This window comes from Alosa sapidissima, chromosome 7, assembly GCF_018492685.1.
Source record: "Alosa sapidissima isolate fAloSap1 chromosome 7, fAloSap1.pri, whole genome shotgun sequence".
Lineage (NCBI taxonomy): Eukaryota > Metazoa > Chordata > Actinopteri > Clupeiformes > Clupeidae > Alosa > Alosa sapidissima.
Window position 1 is genome coordinate 29,660,091 of NC_055963.1, and position 21,474 is coordinate 29,681,564.

The 21,474-nt window shown below is 38.6% G+C and overlaps 2 long non-coding RNA genes across 2 annotated transcripts; one reads left to right on the top strand and one right to left on the bottom strand.

Annotated features, from left to right (window-relative positions):
• Nucleotides 1-4,039: 4,039 nt before the first annotated feature.
• Nucleotides 4,040-6,110, bottom strand: LOC121712848. The gene is made up of 2 exons (XR_006032660.1): nt 6,037-6,110; nt 4,040-4,157 (listed from the first exon to the last, which is right to left on the bottom strand). It is a non-coding gene; the product is annotated as an uncharacterized LOC121712848 (long non-coding RNA).
• A 4,010-nt stretch (nt 6,111-10,120) lies between these two features.
• LOC121712851 lies at nt 10,121-17,673 on the top strand. Its single transcript, XR_006032663.1, has 3 exons — nt 10,121-10,166; nt 11,077-11,188; nt 17,616-17,673. It is a non-coding gene; the product is annotated as an uncharacterized LOC121712851 (long non-coding RNA).
• The last annotated feature ends 3,801 nt before the right edge of the window (nt 17,674-21,474 follow it).

A 21,474-nucleotide genomic window follows, 5' to 3' on the forward strand; every position in this document is an offset into this window, starting at 1 on the left:
CTCATAGCCCATCTCGGCTTGTCCCCTGCACTCCAAAATCTGGCGCTAGTTAGCCGATGCTACCAACAGCTTTTTCAATAGTGGTGCTTCGGCATCGGGCTAGCCATGCAAATAAATCACTGTTTTACACCCATTTACGAGGCTCAATGTATCTCCACACTTCATTGGTAGACTTCCGAGGGCCCTGACATTTAAAACGAGACATTGAGAACTTTGAAAAAGCACTGGTAGTTTACTTACAAGACGATTTATACAGACAGTATCTTCACGAAGTTTAGCGTTTGCAGCCATCTTGAATTTAGTCACGATAAGTTGAGCAACGAGTAAGAATGAACCGGTATGATAAGGGATCAGATTCCAAAAATAATTAAGTGGAAATGCATGGATTCCAGTTTCTTCCAGTAGCAGCAACTGGAATCCATGAACTCTAATCCCTACACTTTAGGTCAATATCACACCGGAATTCTCCTTTAAGTTATTACAAGGAGCCTGTTGCCTTTCACTGTCCACTTATTTAACTGCTGTTGCATTCCTTGACATGCCATCTCCTTTTCCCTCTTTCTTTTTCTATTTTTAGCCGCCAGCAACAGCTTTTTTTGCTATATCCATCTTTTTCCATAGACGGCAACTCACTACTCGTAGGCCTATCTGCCCGCTCAGCGCTGACGGCGCCCTCACTCCCTTATCTATGTCAAAATTCTATGATGGAATCTTATGAGATATAGGCGCCTACTCTAGGTTAGTCCTCTAAAATGTTATAGAACATTGAGAAAATGTTGAAATGATTTAGAAACGGACAGCAGTAGCTACATATAGAAAATACCAAATATATATATATATATATATATATATTTTCCATCGCTTTGGCGCCCCCATGGTGCTGCGCCCCTATGCGCCGCATATTCACCCCTTGCAGACACGTGACTTAAGTCACGTGACGGCTCCATGCTGGACGGCAAAAAGATAGGAGACGGACGGCAAATTACATTATGTCATAACGATTATGATGAACTGAACACCATTACTATAACATCTTTGTAGTTCAATGTATTGCTGTTTGGGGTCTGATAGTCAAGGAAAGATGCCAGTGGTGTTGTTAGATGAAATGGGTCATGATCGCAAATGTAAAGTTATTAAAACTGGTGGTAACAGCAAGTGGAGATAACGTTAGGTCATAACGTTAGGCTACTGTAATTAACATTATGGTAAATGAACACCCATAAGTATTTCTAGACTAAAATATTGCAAAGCGATTTGGTTACTTTATTTGTCTTGCTTTTATCAGTTGTAACATAGTCAAAACGTTAAGAATGTCATAACAGAACATGAAATAATAACTTAGCTGCCACACTTAGAAGCTAGCTATTCTAGCTAACGTTTATCGTAGCTCATAGTGCTAGGGCTAATGTAACTCGTCAGTTTGTACGTTGGCCAGCGAATAAACTTACTTAGGCCTACATGTCTTAAGTTAAAGAATTGAAAGAAATAGGAAATAAAAAAAACTTGAACGGTATTATCTGTTTACATTCAGATCTTGCCAAAGACTTTGCCTAAGTGCTATCTGCCGTCCTGTTCAGAGTCTATGGTTGCTATAGCAACCGCTGCTGTGCTTCATACACTGAGGAGATAAGCATGCAATTGTGGTTGAAATACTCCCGAAACACAAAGAAAACAAACCAAAATATATCTATGCAAGAACATGGGATGTTGTATTCCAAACAATAAGCCAACAGTCGTGGAAGGGCATTACTACGGTTAAATCTTACTATAATCTCCTAGCTGTGCGATATGTCCCATTACAACCCATTGATTTGATTCGTGTTCTTGCCGTCCACTATTTTGCTGTGGCGCGAACAAAACGTGACGTCACTTGCAAGGGGTCAATAGCACATACCCACTTTTTGCGCCACTGATTATGTGTCACGATAATTTCATTACGTGGACAAAATGCACAACAGAATCACAAAATCAGTTTTGTGATCTGCTGCAGACGGGCATTGAAACTATGTAGAATCAACATTGCAATGTCAACCATAAATCATTGAATCAATGTCGGATTTCGATGTTGATTTAACATCAGTTTGCACCCTCAGTTAATATTGAAACAATGTTGATTTATTAACTATAGACCAGCAGGATTTCAATTGTATTTCAATTAAAATAAATATTGAAACAATGTTGAAATTACAACCAAACTAAAGATCAATGCGATTTCAATGGTATTTCAATTCATATTAAACCGCAGTAAACCACTATAATCTGGCAAAATATTGGGAAATTCATACCCTGCTTTATCTACAGCCAGGATACATTTGGCTAGGCCTAGGTACGTCTGGTTTAGGCTACACAAGCTTGCATAAATAACCATTGACAACTTGTTATCAGTTTGAAAAGCAAGTGCATTTATTCACTCTTCTTCATTTATAAATTCCCGCTGTGCTTCCCTGCCATCCATTCAGTAGGCCTACGGTTGCAGTCAGCCTGACCATCCAGTTGAGTGAAGCGGCACATAACAGAAATAGAAGAAAGATAGACTGTGTTAGATAAATATGTTCAACTGAAGGCTACTTACAAGTGAAACTTTAGAATAATCATATTCCGTCTATGTACGTAGCCTACTAACTTACAAACTCAAAATGCGAGTCAACTTAGGCTAGCTCACGTTAGCCAGCAGCACATCATCTTCAGCCTATCATTTTGACAGTAAAGTTTAAACTCAAACATTTTATGTAAATCATATGAATATAATAAACTCTAACTTACTGACAACTAACGTTAAGGAAGGCCTAATTATAAGTCAGACTCCCGAATAACGTTAACATAACATTATGATGAACTGCCATAACGTAACGTAAAACATTAATTTGACAACAGCAACGATAAGTTGACTCAAGCATGAATGAGTTTGTAAGTTAGACAGTAGACTACGATGTACATAGACTGTAAACATGCCCGAATTTAATGTAGTACAATTTCACATTGAAACATTATCGTTAGATAAATAAATGTTTGCTTACCATAAAGGTGGAGCGGCGAGAGCTGAACACGGTAGGTCTGACTGAACCATTGCTCTAAATGATGTCCCGCCGGACAGTTCAAACGTCGTCGCGCGGTCAACTAAAAATCCACTACTTTTCAATCACCACGTCAAAATTTCCCAGTAAACCATACATCCATGACTTTTCAATATCTTTTAGTGAACTATCTATCGATGCTCTATCGATTATGGCAATATAAACTATAAACCAATGTTGTTTCGATGTCTCTCTATCTATGCTCATGCACTGTTGGGGTTTTGTCAGGATTGTAATGCTGATTCAATGTCTCCCAGATAGCAAAATGTATTTGGCCCGGATCCGGCCCAGATCCACCTTCAGATCGGTGTCTTTTGGCACAACAGGCCAATACCGTTCCGCATCCGTTTTCATGATCTGGCCCAGCTCTGGGACTGCTCTGAACCGGATGTGTTTTTTATTTGGCGGATCCGGGCCAAATGTGCAAATTATCGTCATGATCTGGGCCAGATCCGGACCAGATAAGTGTTCGATAGTGGCGATTGCGGCCCTTATTTGGGCCAAATGTGCACTTTATCATAATGATCTGGGCCAGATCCGGACCAGATGAGTGTTAGATAGTGGCGATTGCGGCCCTTATTTGGGCCAAATGTGCAATTTATCATAATGATCTGGGCCAGATCCAGACCAGATGAGCATTCGATAGTGCCGATTGCGGCCCTTATTTGGGCCAAATGCGGACCAGCTCATTTTACGTCTGGCACCCATTTGTACTATATAGTCAATGTCCCTAACAAATCAAGGAGTTACAGTATTTGTTCAGAATTTCAAGCTTTAAAAAGTTAAGATTGTCAAATGTATAAAGGATTACTAATAAAGCTTTTTAAACAGTAACATCCAATACCCCTAGTTGAACTCAGTAGCCAGTAGTTTGATCATGTATATTGAGTGTTAAATTATCAACATCTTGGAATGATCTAAAAATCAAAACCTTGTACTAATGTATTTCAGAAAAGAAGCACAAATTCAAAATTTTACTTACTTTATTAAATTTCATTTATCACACACACTTTCCCTCTCAATTTATTACACACACATATGTAGCATGCACTGGGTGGTGGGTGGATCTTGTCCTTACTGCCCCTGTTGAGACAAGAAAGGCAAATCAGCACACATGACAATCCTTGGCTAATGCTTCCTGTACAAAAATGACATTACTCAACATTATCAAGATAGTTAATGATTTGAGTTGAATTTGAGAATGAATGATTTGTGATGCAGTGTGTAATGCTTCCACTAGATTGGAAATGTAAAAATCTTGTTTGAGAAAGATGACAAGTCTTAGTCTTGGAACAAGAAAAATTGAAAAATGTGAAAATGGAGGGTACAAATTAGAAGACAAGTGGAATGTCTATTTCTATCCCTGTTCAAACAATTTAAGCAAAAAAACAGCGTTCCACATTCAGCTTTTAGAGAGACAGTTATCTTTGATTATGAGTGCACCACCGGGGACTCGAATTTCCAAATGACGATTGTCCGTCATACGAACGAGAATTTTAATCCTGATAACACCTTTATGTAATATATTTTGGTTTTTGAGTTTTAAATGTCAGAAACATAGGCATCAGGGCTACAAAAAAAAATAAGTGCTACAAGACTTACACTTACCTTACTGAAAGGCAGGATTGCAGACAGGGGACGCCGAATTCACGCCAGTCATGCCACCTCAACGCCTAGGTCCTGGGGCTGAAGAGACGGGGGAGGAGGGAGAAGGCATGATTCATTCGATACTTGGATACCCGTCTAACAATATAAAATCATTATTTTACCATACAAACACATCTCACAACATAGATAGCTCACCAACATCCAAATTTGTTCCATTGGCAGACGTAATAGAAAGTTTTACAATGATCGAACTTGTCTTAAAGATGGCGCCTATGATTTCAGTTGCCGGAACTCTAATCCCTGATAACTAGGGCTGTAACGATACACCAACCTCACGATTCGGTTTGTATCACGATTTTTGACCCACAGTTCAATACAAATCTCGATTTTTCTTATTTTGGGGGGGGGGCTAGACATTTTATTAAATAACATTTTAATAGTCTCCCTTAGAACACCAGAAGATTACAATATATCTTTTATTTTATATCCTTTATATTTTTCTGAATGACTGATATTTATGAAAGCACACTTTATGCAGATTAGCCTATAGCCTAGGCCTACTATTTTTTTATTACAACTCTACCTCTTTAATTCAGCTGTCTGGTTGAAGCCTGGAAATGTTGTAAACAAAGTAGCATAGTTGGCTAGTTTAGCCTATCATAGTCTACTGATTGGACTGTTCAGTTTCCCCATGTGTGTTTAAGTTTCAAGATAATACTTGTTCTCCTTGGGACAGGCCCTTTTGGGAAACGTTGGTATTGAGATGATCAGTCAACTTCAATGCAAGAGTTTTAAACAAATATGTGCAGCAATGATAGCTAATGATGCTAAGCGGATTTAATAGTAATTTAGCTAGTCGTCTTCTATGCGTCCTTGCTTTCACGATTGTGAATGTTTTATTTCGCGCGTGTTCGCGCGTGTGGTTCATTGAGCAGGAGAGGGAGGGAGAGGGAGAGGGAGGGAGCACGAGAGAGAACGGGGCAAGGAGAGGGGGTTTACTTCTATACTGTTTGGTAAAGTTGCACACATAGTCTACAATGAAAGCAAGGAGAGGTATGAAATTATTATTTATTTATTTGTTTTTGGACAAAGTAGACTACCGATAAGTAAAGCGGGAGATTGCTTTTCGGGCCGTGTAAGCTCCAAAGCAGTGCGTGAAACACTAGAAAGGGTGTGTCACGATTCTGCCTTTTCACACCGCGACACAGTATCGTGGATATGAGTGTCGCGATTTCGGGTTCGAATCGTATATCGTTACAGCCCTACTGATAACACCTTTATGTAATATATTTTGGTTTTTGAGTTTTAAATATCAGAAACATAGGCTAAACAGTGTTACAAGACTTACACTTACCTTACTGAAAGGCAGGATTGCAGACAGGGCACGCCGAATTCACGCCACCTCAACGCCTCGGTCCTGGGGCTGAAGAGACTGGGGATTACTTTAAGTTAGACTCCAGAGGTCTATGTTGGTCGGACGTGATAAACTCGCGTGCAGAAGACTCCTACCAGAAAATGCAGTCTAGATTTGGCGCGCCCAGTGAAACCAAGTGAAACGGTGTGTGGGTATGAAGGATTGTGCAGAACTTGCCACCACGAAAACTCAGAGAAGGTACATAAACATTTTGGTAATTTGCGACGTTCTTGCATATTTTTAGACTCAATATATCATTGAACAACCTGAGGAAGCAGCACATAAAGTTAGCTAGCTATCGTAACTCCCCCTATTTCCACCGGTCCCGTATTTCCACCGTCTTGCGTGTATGTGTCACTTAATATCCATTTCTATACAAACCAAGACAGCGGACTCCTATAGAAACGCAACCACGCACAACATAGGTGTATCTAAATTAGCTATGTACCAAAAATGACATTTTACCGTGACTCGAGGAGCTGTAAACAGTGTTGTAAGGCTGCGTGTACACAACCGCTTGGAGCTCCAGTGGAATTTTAATTTCACGACGAGAATTCTCGGTCTAACCGTCCATGTGCGTAGCAACACTTACAACTAGGCCTGTCAAACTCGATTCCTTTTAAGGATCCGGGTTATTCTGAGTAACTCACTAAACTGATCCGGGTTGAACGAGTCACTTGAGTCACTTGAGTCAGTATTGCAGAAGAAGAAATTCAGTCCTACGTTCAAGCAGTGCAGTGGGGTGCTTCATTTCGTTAAGTGCCTTCTCATGTTGGATGTGGATCCTCCATGATTTGAAACCAGGTTTTTGCAGTACTTGCATTTAGCCTAAGAGTTTTGGTCTCCTGGTCAAAGTGCATCCACACATTGTTCATCTTTTTGGTGCTCATGTTCAGAAACTTTGATCTTATTGACAGGGAGGGTAGCCTATATTATAATAATTAATTATTTGTTGTTGTTTTGTTAACAATAGACAATTTGCCTAGGTCTAATGCTACTCTGCTACAATGTTTATTACCACTACTATATACTAATAGTAGGCTACTAGGAATCTATTCTAATAGGTATTATAGGCAGCTAATAGGCCTACTAGGCAACTAATATTATTAGCCTATTAATCATAGCTATATATATATATATATATATATATATATATATATATATATATATATATATATATATATATATATCTCATGTTAGGTAGCCTAATATAATATCATATATAATATAATATAATATAATATAATAGCATCAAAATCTCCACCCACTCACGGGAAAGAAAGCAGTTTGAGCCAGACTGTTTATTTATTGTCTTAACCTAGCCTAAGCAATTGACTTTCAATGTAGACATAGAAACAGGAACGTAGAAATGCCCTGCAGTGACTAAATTATTATTATTGTTATTATTATTATTATTATTATTATTATTATTACTACTACTACTACTACTACTATTCTCATTAGGCCTATTATTATTATCACCTTGACACGAGTAGAAACTAGGCTACTTGCTCGTCTACAGATCCACTCATGACAATGTAGCCGGCTGATTCGACTGACTCGCACTCATAACAACATAATGTAACCGGTCCGCCCGCGGCTGATCCAAATGACCCAGGTAGGCTAGCCTACTCAAGCAACTCCATACAGAGCTTGCAATGTTTCGGACATTGCAACTGTCTTCGCGACCTAATTGCATTTTAAAGTAGGCTATGCGTGCAGAATATATGTTATTTCAGAAGTGAAAGCATGGCTTTTGTTGTGGATTTTCTTTTAACCTTGACGAGGAGTTACTCGTTCCTCTAAAGATCCACTCATGACAACGTAGCCGGCTGATTCGGCTGACTCGCCCTCATAACAACAACGTAACCGGCCCGCTTGGCTGATCCGACTGGCTAGCCTACTCTCCATACAGAGCTTGCAATGTTTCAGGCTGTCTTCGCGACCTAATTGCATTTTAAAGTAGGCTATGCGTGCAGAATATATGTTATTTCAGAAGTGAACGCATGGCTTTTGTTGTGGATTTTCTTTTAACCTTGACGAGGAGTTACTCGCTCCTCTAAAGATCCACTCATGACAACGTAGCCGGATGATTCGGCTGACTCGCACTCATAACAACGTAACCGGCCCGCCCTGCTGATCCAACTGACCCGGCTAGCCTGAGCAGCTCCATACAGAGCTTGCAATGTTTCGGACTGTCTTCGCGACCTAATTGCATTTTAAAGTAGGCTATGCCTACGTGTAGAACATTGTATGCTATTTCAGAAGTGAAAGAATGGCTTTTGTTGTGGATTTGCTTTTCACCTTGACGAGGAGTTACTCGCTCGTCTACAGATCCACTCATGACAACGTAGCTGGCTGATTCGGCTGACTCGCACTCATAACAACGTAACCGGCCCGCCCTGCTGATCCAACTGACCCGGCTAGCCTGAGCAGCTCCATACAGAGCTTGCAATGTTTCGGACTGTCTTCGCGACCTAATTGCATTTAAAAGTAGGCCTAGGCTATGCCTACGTGTAGAACATTGTATGTTATTTCAGAAGTGAAAGAATGGCTTTTGTTGTGGATTTGCTTTTCACCTTGACGAGGAGTTACTCGCTCGTCTACTGATCCACTCATGACAACGTAGCTGGCTGATTCGGCTAACTCGCACTCATAACGTTACCGCCCGGCCCAGCGATCCGACTAACCCGGGTATACAAAGCAGCTCCATTAAGAGCGTGCAATGTTTCGGACTGTCTGCGCGACCTAATTGCATTTTAATATGCTACATCTATACACCAAATCTAAAGTATGCCTAGGCTACATGCAGAACATTGAATGTTATTTAAGAGGTGAAGAATGGCTTTTGTTGTGGAATTGCTTTTCACTTTGAGGAGGAGCTACTCGCTCGTCTACAGCCACTCATGACAACGTAGCCGTAGCCGACTCGTACTCAATGTAGCCTAACCGGCCGGCTGATCCGACTAACCCGGCTCTGCGGGAAGTTAACCAGTTATCTCAGACTGCCTGCTCACTCAGTCGCTTGAGTTGATTTGTGGAGTTGTGGTTATCCTACTTACGAAATTGTTACATTTTTGGCAGCTATGATGGCTAGTAGGCTAGCTAATGTTGCAAGAGGTTTGTGTGTTTATCGTTTTAGATTGAATTGTAGTAGGACTCAACTGATCCGAGTTAATGATACTAGAGACTCGCGACTCATGGGTTAATTTAAAGATACGGGTGAAAGATCCGAGTGAATCACGACTCAAACAGGCGTACTTACAACAAGTCTTACTGATCCTAGCACTCACCAGCCGTTTTAAACTGACAAGTAACTGTTAAAAACAGCACTCACCGACGCACTTATTCTTACTGTACTCTAATGTTTTTTTAAACTGTCCTAAAATTGTGAGAATTGTTCCAAAACGTACTGTTTACCATGTTGTTAGTCGCTTTGGTTAAAAAGCGTCAGCCAAATGTAATGTAATGTAATGTAATGTGCCGTTGAAACGGTGTAAATAGGCGACCCATCAGGCCAGCACTATAACTCCGAGCGTGGTAAACAAAATCGGATATTTCAGGCAGTAAATGCTCCAGTTAGGAACCAAACCAGATTTTGTTCAAATCTACACAACTATGGCTACTGAAAAATGTAAGGTTCATTTAGTAAATGTTATTTTGAAGTGTTAAAAAACATCGTTGTTTTAGAATTTCTGAACAAAAGTGGTGATAATTGGGGGTGTTACGATAGTTAGCTTCTAATGTTAGCTACTTGTAAGTTACATTACTGTCTGTGCCGCTTGTATATAAAGCTAACGTTAGACAATTTAACGTTGCTAGCTTACTTTGCCTTATACAGCTTTAGTCTGTATGTTTTGAATGGTGTTAAGCCATGCTGTAGCCAAAATGCACGGAATTTTAAAATGTCTTTGGGATGTCAGTCAAGATGAGGAAGCTAACGTTATTGCCACTGGTTTGAACCGGTTCCAGCTCAATTCCACTGAAAAGAGGCAGGCAGCTTCTTAAAAAAATGGAAGACTATGCTAGACCATCAGATCAAATTGCTGAACAAACAGCGTACCAAAATGGTAAGTATATTTTCCCCCACAATATGTTCTCACTTTTGTTTAACCTGCTATAAATTACAGCATATTGTAACAGGAGTGAAAGGGCATTCTTGTAACCCAGGTAAACTAGGAAGTAGCGTTGCTGCGGTCGAGGAATCGAGAAATAGGCAAGTCAGCATAGATGATCTGCAGTCATAACTTACCAGTCAACATTTCTTTTGCAATTAATATAATCTGTAGCATGCAAAACAAACCAGCTATTAGCCTAACTGAAATAAAACCATGATATATCTAGGTATGGTGAAGGGTATGTGATGTGGGGCTATCTATCTATCTTTTAATTACAAAGGCCAAGGGAACTTTATCAGGATGCATAGTATCCTGAGTCCATTCAATAACTGGCCTTTAAAAATAAAAAATCTGCCTGCCTCTATGGGATTTTAACATAGGGGGTTCCTTACTTATGCCTCCTGTATTTTAAGGAATAACATTTATTAATTTACGATACCTGGTTCATTCACAAAGAATATTGGTGTGTTTAAAGGTTGGATTTTTTCCTCATTTTTTAATTGAGGCATTAAGATACATTTCCAACAGATTACTGTATTCCTCTTTTAGTCATTTCAGCCTGGTTGTCTTACCTTATGCACAGTTGATGGTTTTATAAATACACCCCTACACCAATAAATAGTTCATGTAGACTGTCACACAATGGTAAGTGGAACATTGGCCACAGCTTGTAACAACTTCATTTTTTACCATTCTTTGCGTAGGGATGTGTACACAAGGATGTGTATCCTTAACGTAAGGTTAACTTGGGAATAACAACAGAAAGGAACACGTTTCAGCTAATCAAAATCAATGACTGGAACTGTCCGTTTCAGAGCTATTATTACCACGCTGATAGATTGATTTTGCTTTTTATTTGCAGCCTACGTTATGCACTGTGGAACGCTCTGCGGATGGACAGCTGTGGAATCCGCAAAGGTCAAAGAGTCTTTTGTTACGAGGGCTGGAGGTTCCAAAACATCCATGAAGCTGGGGTAATTTTCTCTTATTTTAAATTATTTCCAATTGTGGTGAGCATTATTGGTGGGCTTTTTTATAAAGGGTAGGCCTCTATTGCACTAAAAGTATTCAACTTTTATACAGTTAACGTCAAACTGTGTAGCTACGAAAGCTACAAAATCACATTGTCATAGAAATGATAGAGGCGAAATTTTAAGATATTTTACAGATGGGCTGAACATACATCAAAAGTAAAAAAAAATGACATGGCCAAAATGATTAACTCACCAACAATATTTGTTGTATGGTGTATACTGTATTTTCTGTATTTTGTTTTTGTTCTTGACAATTGTCAGTGTCTCTTGAGTGATCAGAGCTAAATGTTTTGGGCTAATTTAGATGTAATATTGAGTCATTGTCTTTGATTTACCGGATTGACCCTAAAGCACTCCTTACCTACTTGTTTACAAATCACTTAAAGGACAAATCCGGTATGAATTGATCCATAGCTCTTGTTGGAAATCACTGTGTGCTGTTCATAGGAAAAAGAAAATGTGGCACCGGCAATTCTGAGTTATGGACATGGAAGTATAGCCCAGAGCCGTATAGAAGTACTTTTGGTATTCCTGACCTAATGCAGGGTAGCCGCGGGGTCTTAAAAGTCTTTAAACGGTCTTAACCCTTATTTCTTGAGTATAATACATACCATCAATGGGATATACATACCATTGTAATCAGAAGGGTCAGTTCTATCAAATGATGTAAAATACATATGGTAATGTTGATATAGTAATGAACAGTCTTTGAAAATCCTCTCCAAATGTATACCGAAATTCGTTAAAATTGAATTTCATTCTCATAAAAATGAATTTTCATCATATTTCTATACGAGATAGAGACAAATATAGAGTGTATGACATGTTCAGCAAGTTGTGGGCTATTTAACAAAAAAGACTGAATTGGAATATCACTAACCTTTCAAAAGTTATGATAAATTAAGTGATAAGTGTAAAAAAATGCAGGAAACGGGATTTAGAATGTTGACAGAATTCACATTCTCTTTCTCACCAAAAACATAAAAGTATGCATAAAAACTAATAATGAAGTCAGACACAATGGTTTAGATTTATTTGGTCCATAAGAATAAACCATTTATTTGTATATAAGCAAATGCTACAGTCAACAATAATGATATATAAAAGAAAAACATGTACCTTACCAGTAATACAGGATAAGTATACTGTATATTTCTGAATAGAGACATAGAATACATTTGATTCAACAGATACAACTTCCTTATATAAATTAGTGTAATATGAAAATGATATACATCTATAACATTTATTATTTATGAAAAGCTACGAATACAATCAACTTCAACATCACTCAAAAATCAATGTGTCTAAACATTGATTGAAAATTTGAAAGTGGATTACATAGAACAAGCCTGTTGAGAATAAACATATACACACATATACACACAAACTCACACACACACACAGAGGAGGATAGGGAAAGGTGGGGTGGGGAACCTGAAGGTTAAACACAGAAGACCTATGACTCATAACGAAACGCATCCCCTTCTGTAGAATGCCAAATCTGACAGCAATTTTGTTTACCAAAAAAGCAGTCACCTACCGCTAAACTCCAGGCCATACAAGCTACTTTAGTGTTATTATGTATTGTTTTTATAACAAAGCCAACAATTTTTCTTTGGCTCCTGCTGTACAGGAATATGTACTTGATGAAAAGACGACAGAGTAGTAGTTGGAGCAGCTGAAGGCGAGGCTGAAATTTTGACGGAAATGCCTGCCAGCTGTTGTGATAGATTTTCGCCAAAGTCTTTCTGGCTGTAGCTACCAAACCTAGGTTCAACACCAGATTCTGCATTGCCAAACTTGAAATAATAAGAAACTACTGAAACAGCAATGTCAATGGAGAAAAAGTGTACACAATATGTATTTCTCATTTGGTCAACGCTCCCTGATCCCTTCAGAGACTTGGTTCCCCAATAGCAATGGATATTAGGGAGGGAAGTGAAGTCCCATGTCAATGATCAATCCCAGAAAACTGTGAAACTCTTCTGGGGTCTCTTCGTCCCATGCCCCTGCACTGTGTGTTTGCATACGACGGCCTACTAAGCACAACCTTCCACCCGTTCCGGTTGATAAAACCACATATGCCTGGGACAACAACATAAAAATCAACATAACAAGTCTATTTCACAGTGTTTTAGTGGCAGTCTACACCACCCTACGCACGCCACCTAAATCTATACCTTCTTCCTCCATCCTCACATGGTCTTCAACATTGTGAGCACAAGCTCATCAGCAGTCAGCTACCTCTTCAGGCCTGCAAGGAGGTCTGTGTAGGTCTTGTCATCCTCCATCTGAAACAACAGTAAAATCATACAAATGTAATACATTTATTAATTTAAAAAATAAAATCACAAAACTACAGATGTGTGCGTGTGTGCACATACATACACAAGAAGAGGTAGCCTAAACTATTGAAGCATTTTGAGTAATTCAAAAATATTTAGAAGTATGAAAAGTCATTTTATTACACATGGGTTTAGCTACCCTAAATCTGATTGCCTGGCTGGCATTAAGATAAAGACAGATTACATTTCACCTAGTAACTAACTGCTTAAATGCAATAATGACATTTCTGACATAATATGTGATATGTGTTTTCTATAAAACTACATATTGAGAAGAGTAGAATATCAAGTCATGCCATCTTAGAAAATGTTGAGACAAGCACGTCTGATGTTTGTCATTTAGAAGTTAGCAAGGTAAAACAGTTCACTACAAACTGCCTGAGGTAACAACCCGAGGAGAGGCAATACGTTAATTAGCACTACATTTCTGACAGAATCCGTGATTTCACATCTTGTTTTCTACAACTACATATTGAGAGGAGTAAAAATATCGCTCAACCTATTTCATGTAAGAGAACGCAACTTAGAAACGCGGCGCCCATTGATTTATTCAGCTTTGGTATGCTATACTGACTTGCCAATATAATGCTTACTTAACAAGCAAATTGGTACTAGAAAACAAACTTACTTACAGGTTATATACTAACAGGTTTTTAAATGAAGTTGTCAAATGAAAATAACTGATCTCAAAAGCAAACGAGAATACTGCAAGCAGTTCAGAGTAATGCAGCTAGCTAAAGTTACATGAAGATGCACTTAGCCCCCGCTATGCCATAATGTTGACGCTGATGAGAAAGCATATTACTGTCAAATAACATGATTTTATGACTACAAATTAAGATTAACCATAACTAGAAACGATGTAAAATATATATTACCTCAGTTTATCCAGCTGTGTGGTTTCCAGTCGAGGTAAACTCCAACGAAGTGCAGGTGGCATCTGGCGGTCCATGTTAAAATGTACGACTGAAGGGAAAAGTTTTTTTCACGACTCATCTTCAAGTATCCAAAACATTTCGCGCCATAAACCCCTTAACCAATCATATCAAATTGAAGCTTATGTTGTCAGCATTACGGGGAAGATTTCAGAAATAAAATCAGTCATTGGACAGCTGAGATATTAGATGATTGGTCATCGTTAAAATTTTAATGAAATTAGAACGGTCGGGCTTGTAAGGGTTAAATGTCATGTTCCTTAATTAAGGTCTGAAAAAGTCTTAAATTCTGTTGCCGAAGTCTTAATTTTTTAAACGAAGGTCTTAAATTTTAATTATACTAGCCTGCAAGCAAGGAGAAATGGGGGGGGAAACAACAACAATGTGAAAATGGCTGCTAGTTTAGCTTAAGTGATTCTGTGGTAACACATAATAATAGGCTAATATCAAGTTGATTTGCTCACTTGCACCTCTCAACTTTGTGTTGCTAACCTACCTAGGCTATGAGATGTACGTAGGTCTACTATTGGGTTTAATGTCATTTAGAAATAGGCAGCGCAAACTTTTACATCTGGAGAGAGCTCCTTGTTAACTAATTCTGCTAGCTCAGGTCATGTATGTCATTCGTCATTAGTGCTAAAATTATTATTGAACATGATCCCTTCTATGAACTTGATAGTTTTTTATTTACATTTATTTTATCTAATGACAGACAACAATGAATTGCATCCACATATACTTATACATTATGTGCAACTATTATTCACTAGCCTAAAACCGTGAGACTGAAGGCTACAGTAATTACTCACGTATTTCTTAAAGTGACAAGCACTCAATTACACCTAGGCCTACACACCACATTAAAATTTGCCTAGGTGTAATAGTTTAAAAATAAATATTAAGTATTCAAATGACTAAATATGTTTAGCAATTAAGCAGATTAATAGTAATGATGCAGATTAAAAAAATACTATACATTAACTGTACACTTTATATGAATTTGAAGGTATATGAAATAGAAACATATGAAATAAGCCATAATTTTCTGTGTGTGTGGAAAGAGTCAAGCAGAATCTAAGATGCCCACTGGTGTGAATGATAACACTATATTCAATATTACTGATGATGTCAAGGTGGTCTGGGCCCCCAAATTAAATACATTTTTTAAGAATTATCGAAGAAGTATCGAAATTTGTTCGCTATTCTTGATGTGGTATCGGTATCGAAACAATAATTTTGGTATCGTGACAACTACACTAATCTAATTATGACCGCCGCGCAGCAAAGCGGCGGTCATATAGGTTTAGTCAGATTTTTTTTTTTTCTTTTTTTTTTCGCATGCCCAAATTTCCGTCAATGATTCCCGGGACACTGAAAGACCGGGCTACACGAAACTTGGTGGGCATGTAACCCCACATGGATAGCATGGAACCATTGTTTTTCGTTTTGATCTGTAGCCCCCCCGCTGGACTGGACCCCCGAAAGGAGGGTAGGGCAGACACAGTTTTCTGTGAATATCTCGAAAACCGTGGGGTTTAGGAGGACCTTTTTTTTTTTGTATGTTGATCTCAAGGGGCCATGTCTACCCATTCCATAACCACTCATTTCATGTATAGCACCACCTAGTTAAACACAAAAAAGGAAAAATTAGGTGTTGTAATTGAAGGTATCTGTGACCTAACATAGTCGAAATTGGAAGTGTAGGATCATTATGACACCCTCTGTATGCACGCCAAGTTTTGTGGAATTCCGTTCATGGGGGGCCACACAATAAATTAATTTATGTTACTATACAGCAACTGGCCTGTAGGTGGCCGGAGACAGTTTTCTGTGAATATCTCGAGAACCGTAGGGCCTAGGAGGTCCACCTTTTTTATGTATGTTGGTCTTAAGGGGGCATGTCAACCCATCCCATTACCACTTATTTCATGTATAGCGCCACCTAGTTAAAAATTAAAAAGCAAAAAATGAGGTGTTTTCATCACAATATCTCTGGCTGACAAGGTCAAAACTGCACAAAATTAAAAGTGTAGGATCATTATGAGACCCTCCGAATGCATGCCAAGTTTTGTGTACTTTCGTTCATGGGGGGCCTTACAATAAAATAATTTATGTGTACATTTAGTGACGTACACCAACAAGGATTCCCAGGACACTGAAAGACACTGAAGGATTCCCGGGACACTGCTGTTTTACAACCACATAATGGGTGTGATGTAGGTCTTCATTTTCATGTAAGTGGTCTTAAAAAGGTCTAGTCTTATTTGGGGTGGTCAAACCTGGTGAAACCCTGTAATGGAAAGAAGATACCGAAGGCTTTTTTGCCATATTGAGTCAGCTTTACTTTCTTGTCCATAACTTGTCTAGGTTATGACACATTTTATTGTTCTTTGTCCTTTGGACAGTGCCTGGTGAGCTCGAACAACAAGGCTTTGAATCAGTTTACACCAGATTTGCCCTTCAATGAGACTGTGACATGTTCCAGCAATACTCATTACTTAAACCTCACTGATCACAGGAGAAATGTTCCTGTTGAAACCCACTATCAGAACTAAACAAGGCAACGCTGCATTTAGTTGTTATGTGTTCTGACTATGGAGCCAGCTCCCAGATGACAAAAAAAAATTGCCCACATTACTTTTTTGACATCAGGACTCTGAACTAAACTATTTTCAGATGCCCATTTTTTTTTTTACACTGAATAGGCTTAGTCCAACCAAAACAAGGTTTTGCCTAGCGGTAAGCTGGATAGGGGTTAATCCTTGCCTGACAATACAGTTTACTCACTAGATGAGGTGAGGGAATTCAACAAACTTGTTTAAGCTTGACAAATATATCAATAAAATCTGTTTTTCAATTGGGCAACATATAGCAAATGTGAGTGGTAGCTATCACATCCCCCATTCTGTGTTTAAGTGATTAATAAGGTGTGTCTGATCTTTGTGCTGTATCAAAATTCCCACAGTTATGAAAGCAGACGGTCAAACAAATGTCTTACTTTGTATTTTTGAGTGGCTCACAAACTAACAATGTTCTATTTTCTGCTCTTCTCTCCCTTCTCCCTTTGGTTGGTTCCACCACCAGGATAAAAGACGCAGATTGACCAGCCCACGCTTTCATCCACCATTGTACACAGTATGGCACGCTTTGGCACAAGTTCAGTTTGTTTATGTTATTGTTTATTAGTTCATTTCTCCATGTTGTATGATTTATAGATAGTCTTAAATTGTCATTGTGCAGTTGGTCCGTACAATGCAATTTGCTTGTGCAGCTTTTAAAAATAATACTCACATACACACTCACACACAAAAAATAAATAAATAAGAATACACATTATAAAAAGAACATATCAAGGCATTAACATGGTTCCATTGCTTGAAGTCCATTTTTAAGTGCATCTGTGCAAGCTCCCATTGCTTAAAGTCCATTTTTAAAGCACAACTGTTTTGCTTTGTTTTATAAAATAAAAGTTTGAAATGCTATGGAGTGCCCTATTTTTTGACCCTCAAACTGATATCTCAATTGTAACTCCTACTTCTCAACAGTTTCTCATTGCAATGTCTCCTCATTTGCTCTATTATTTCTCCTAAGGAGAAACAAGCTGTAAATGAGACTACACTCAAACATATAAGAGATCTCCTGTATTTCTCCTGCTTCTCAAACTAATATCTCTTATGTGATTCCATCTGCTCTATTATTTCTCCTAAGGAGAAACAAGTTGTAAGTGAGACTACACTCAAACATATAAGAGATCTCCCGTATTTCTCCTGTTTCTCAAACTTATATCTCTTATGTGACTCCTACTTGTCTTATTGGTATGTGTCTCATCTTTTGCTTGTTTTATCTCTCCTAAGGCAAAATTAGGAGAAATAATTGTGACAAAAGTAATACTTAAATGATCCTTAAAAGAGAATCACCATTTTGCCTCTTTAGCAACAGAAGGGATACAAATGAGAAGCAAAAGTTTCCTCTGGGAGGGCTCAGTTGTGTTTGTAAGTCATTTGTAAGTTCAGAGGTACTTGTTATCCGGCAGAAATACTGTATAAAACAGTATTCTAGCCTCTGTACCTCTGTGCCAGTACTTCCCACAGCTATTCTGATTGTTCCCTAAGAAACCGCAAGGTCTCAGCTTTCTAAAGAGACCAAGCATTTGATGGTAGGCCAAACTAGGTGGGAACAGTGGCCTCTGAAGTAGGTACAGTGCAATTTCGAGGGGGAAAAGTCTTAAAATGGCCATCCTATATGAAGTTAAAATAAGCTGCAAATGTATTCTATTCTGCATATTCTAGTTTAAGGATAGGTTACACCCTATATGATAGGCCTACAAAATAATTACTACTCTCTACTACTTTTGTGTAGCACAAAATCTTCTCACACCTTTTCTTTATGATTCAGATCAGGGTGCAGTGTTGGGTGTGGAACTATGGGGAGGCTGCCCAGTACACAAAAGGGTCAACTGTTGTTTAGCACCAGCCTCACAAGCTCGGATAAGCACCCGCCTTCAGCCTTTTAGATAGCTAGCATAGTTAGCTAATCACTGCTAATGTCCAAATGATATTGGCACTGGGTGGCCAGTTATTGTTATTAATATCCAGCTTAAATGATTACAAATGTAATAACCATTCATTGCACTGTGGATGCTAGCACCATCATGCTAGCACCACAGATAGCATGCGGTTCTAGCCAGATCACAAAAAACAAAAAATTCAAATATTTCACAAAGGAAGACCGCCTATACACTGCACACACACACACACACACACACACACACACACATATATTTGAATTCTTTATTTCAATCCACTAATCACATTTTTTACACAAAGGATTTAAATATTTCACAAAGGAAGACCACCTATACAGTGGTGTATACACACACACACACACACACACACACACACACACAGGGGCTTTCAACCGTGGGGTTTAGGAGGACCTTTTTTTTTTTGTATGTTGATCTCAAGGGGCCATGTCTACCCATTCCATAACCACTCATTTCATGTATAGCACCACCTAGTTAAACACAAAAAAGGAAAAATTAGGTGTTGTAATTGAAGGTATCTGTGACCTAACATAGTCGAAATTGGAAGTGTAGGATCATTATGACACCCTCTGTATGCACGCCAAGTTTTGTGGAATTCCGTTCATGGGGGGCCACACAATAAATTAATTTATGTTACTATACAGCAACTGGCCTGTAGGTGGCCGGAGACAGTTTTCTGTGAATATCTCGAGAACCGTAGGGCCTAGGAGGTCCACCTTTTTTATGTATGTTGGTCTTAAGGGGGCATGTCAACCCATCCCATTACCACTTATTTCATGTATAGCGCCACCTAGTTAAAAATTAAAAAGCAAAAAATTAGGTGTTTTCATCACAATATCTCTGGCTGACAAGGTCAAAACTGCACAAAATTAAAAGTGTAGGATCATTATGAGACCCTCCGAATGCATGCCAAGTTTTGTGTACTTTCGTTCATGGGGGGCCTTACAATAAAATAATTTATGTGTACATTTAGTGACGTACACCAACAAGGATTCCCAGGACACTGAAAGACACTGAAGGATTCCCGGGACACTGCTGTTTTACAACCACATAATGGGTGTGATGTAGGTCTTCATTTTCATGTAAGTGGTCTTAAAAAGGTCTAGTCTTATTTGGGGTGGTCAAACCTGGTGAAACCCTGTAATGGAAAGAAGATACCGAAGGCTTTTTTGCCATATTGAGTCAGCTTTACTTTCTTGTCCATAACTTGTCTAGGTTATGACACATTTTATTGTTCTTTGTCCTTTGGACAGTGCCTGGTGAGCTCGAACAACAAGGCTTTGAATCAGTTTACACCAGATTTGCCCTTCAATGAGACTGTGACATGTTCCAGCAATACTCATTACTTAAACCTCACTGATCACAGGAGAAATGTTCCTGTTGAAACCCACTATCAGAACTAAACAAGGCAACGCTGCATTTAGTTGTTATGTGTTCTGACTATGGAGCCAGCTCCCAGATGACAAAAAAAAATTGCCCACATTACTTTTTTGACATCAGGACTCTGAACTAAACTATTTTCAGATGCCCATTTTTTTTTTTACACTGAATAGGCTTAGTCCAACCAAAACAAGGTTTTGCCTAGCGGTAAGCTGGATAGGGGTTAATCCTTGCCTGACAATACAGTTTACTCACTAGATGAGGTGAGGGAATTCAACAAACTTGTTTAAGCTTGACAAATATATCAATAAAATCTGTTTTTCAATTGGGCAACATATAGCAAATGTGAGTGGTAGCTATCACATCCCCCATTCTGTGTTTAAGTGATTAATAAGGTGTGTCTGATCTTTGTGCTGTATCAAAATTCCCACAGTTATGAAAGCAGACGGTCAAACAAATGTCTTACTTTGTATTTTTGAGTGGCTCACAAACTAACAATGTTCTATTTTCTGCTCTTCTCTCCCTTCTCCCTTTGGTTGGTTCCACCACCAGGATAAAAGACGCAGATTGACCAGCCCACGCTTTCATCCACCATTGTACACAGTATGGCACGCTTTGGCACAAGTTCAGTTTGTTTATGTTATTGTTTATTAGTTCATTTCTCCATGTTGTATGATTTATAGATAGTCTTAAATTGTCATTGTGCAGTTGGTCCGTACAATGCAATTTGCTTGTGCAGCTTTTAAAAATAATACTCACATACACACTCACACACAAAAAATAAATAAATAAGAATACACATTATAAAAAGAACATATCAAGGCATTAACATGGTTCCATTGCTTGAAGTCCATTTTTAAGTGCATCTGTGCAAGCTCCCATTGCTTAAAGTCCATTTTTAAAGCACAACTGTTTTGCTTTGTTTTATAAAATAAAAGTTTGAAATGCTATGGAGTGCCCTATTTTTTGACCCTCAAACTGATATCTCAATTGTAACTCCTACTTCTCAACAGTTTCTCA